General features: G+C 42.1%; 1 protein-coding gene across 3 annotated transcripts in view; it reads right to left on the bottom strand.

Annotated features, from left to right (window-relative positions):
* Positions 1 to 2255: 2255 nt before the first annotated feature.
* The window catches only part of LOC125025018, a 14646-nt gene continuing 14401 nt past the window's right edge, over positions 2256 to 2500 (bottom strand). For all 3 annotated transcript variants that reach the window (XM_047612858.1, XM_047612857.1, XM_047612859.1), the window contains one exon: positions 2256 to 2500. This exon is cut by the window's right edge and continues 905 nt beyond it. The gene's annotated coding sequence lies outside the window, so the exon portion shown is untranslated.

Consider the following 2500-nt stretch of genomic DNA (forward strand, 5'->3'; position numbering starts at 1 on the left):
TGTGATGTAGTGTGAAGCTTGTGATGAAGTGTGAAGCTTGTGATGAAGTGTGAAGCTTGTGATGAAGTGTGAAGCTTGTAATGAAGTGTGAAGCTTGTGATGAAGTGTGAAGCTTGTAATGAAGTGTGAAGCTTGTAATGAAGTGTGAAGCTTGTAATGAAGTGTGAAGCTTGTGATGAAGTGTGAAGCTTGTAATGAAGTGTGAAGCTTGTAATGAAGTGTGAAGCTTGAGATGAGAAGTTTGATATGGACAGTGAATATTGAATTGAAAAGTGAAGCTTGAAATGTATGTTGATGTGAAGAATGAAGCTTGAGGTGAAGAGTGGAGCTTGGGGTGAAGAGTGAAACTTGAGATGAAAAAGGAAGCTTGGGGTGAAAAGAGAAGCTAGAGGTGAGTAAAGCTTGGGGTGAAAAGTGAAGCTTGAAGTGAAGTTTTTCTCCCACTGCTCAGGTCATCCTTTTCGACCTTTTTCGGTTTCAGCCTCGTATTCATCCTCTATTGTTCTTTCTTAGAAATATCTTTTATTGGCACATATCTCCCATATGAGAACAAAAGAAAATGGAATGAATGTACCCTTGTCCTTTTCAGTGTAATGAAACTAGTCCCATTTCCATCGGCTTGAAGCGAAGGCCTGAAGAAGGTCCGGAATAATTTTTCAATTGACATTCTTAGGCGCTCCCTGCAATATCAGTGTTTCACGACACTTTTGAAGAATTTCCCCTGACAAAATAATTTTCCTCTCCTTCGATAGGAGTTAAACATAATAAGGAAGAGGGGACAAATTTCTCTATTTTTTTTATATATTTTCATATTTTGGAAGGGAGGTAATCTTCTTAATACCAAAGGTATTTTTAGAAAAATCACAAAGGGCCATGAATTACCTATGCATTCGAAATGGAGAGAACGACTCACTCATATCTGTTTGTTCACATGTGTATAACACACACACACACACACACACGCGCGCGCACACACACACGCACACGCACACGCACACACACATACACACACCAAACACACACACACACAAACCCGCACATTCACACATTCGTTTGTGTCTGTGCTTGCCGTCTTTATCTATTAGCAGTATGTCAAACTATGCATTCCCTCCCCCCATGGCGCTTACCCACCCTTCCCTCCCGCAGCTTCCCGCGCCTTCTGGGTGGACCTTCGCAAAACTTCTGGCGCCGACTACGTGTGGGGCGACGGCACCCGCTTCCAGGACACGGATATCAGCGCCTTATTACAGATCGCCCGTGGCACGTTGACTGAGGCCGTTCACTCGTTTTATGTCGCGTCCCTTCTGGAAAAATCGCGGGTCACGTTTAAGGAGAGGGTAGTGTGTCAGGCGAATCCCTATGGGGTAGAGTGGTAGGGAGTGGGTACGTGGAGAAAGGGCCGGTAGGGGGAGGGTAGGGGGTGAGGGGAGAGAGACGTGAGGGGAGGAAGGAGGAAGGGAGGTGGCTGAGGGGAGGAGGGAAGGAAGGGTATGAGGTGAAGGGAGGAAGGGGGAAGGAAAGGGGGGTAGAGGTCCGGTGAACATGCGGAACACGTCTTACCTTTTTTCTGTCTTGTCCTTCTCTTTTGCTCTCTGTCTTTATTTTCTGTTTCCCCTTCATTCTCCCCTGTTTCTGAATATGTGTTCATTTAATCGTATATTTACTTTCAAGTATATCAGTGTATGTTCACCAGTCAAGAAAGTAACCTACATAATCAACCCTATGACACTCTCACTCTCTTCGCTCGCACATTCCGGCTTACACTGTATTCTTATATATTTTTAAAGATTTTTGAGCTTTAATGTATTTAGGCAGATATTTTAGCATATTAATAATATTAGATAATTTTCATTGAAATTTTAGCTTTTTTTTTGGTTTTAGATTTTTTAGCCAGATAAATGGTAAAAAAAAAAAAAAAAAAAAAAAAATGTGATCATAATCCACTTCAATGTATAGATAAGGTTTTGAAGAAAGCAAAACACTTGTCCGTGTCCACACAAATGCAAATAAACAATACACACAAATAGGTTTACTGAAAAATCAGACAGCAGATTCAAATTCTACCTGGGTTTCATCTCCAGGTATGGGGAGGTAAGGGAGAGGAAGGGAAAAGGATGGGGGGAGAAAAGACGTGATACAGAAAGGGCAGCTGAGGTCCGTAACACAGAAACGCTGGGAGAAAAGGGCAGGCCGCTTTGCTGAGCGGTATGCGGGCAGGAGTCGTCGCTATAGGCAATCCACGGAAAAAAACACCGTTCAGGTTGAAATTTGACAACTTCTTCATAACAAAGGATTACAATTGTATGGCTATTCCTGGAATAATTCTGGCTACTGACCACTGGTGTACTGACCATTTTGTTTACACATATAGATTGATATAGAAATGAGTCGTTTAACACTGTATTATAATCAAATACATAAACCTACAAATTGTTTAAGCCTAATATTAGTTGCCTTGGCAGTAATTAGCGTCGGATAGACAAAGGGATAGACACAGAAA

The sequence above is a fragment of the Penaeus chinensis genome, chromosome 4 (assembly GCF_019202785.1).
Source record: "Penaeus chinensis breed Huanghai No. 1 chromosome 4, ASM1920278v2, whole genome shotgun sequence".
NCBI lineage: Eukaryota > Metazoa > Arthropoda > Malacostraca > Decapoda > Penaeidae > Penaeus > Penaeus chinensis.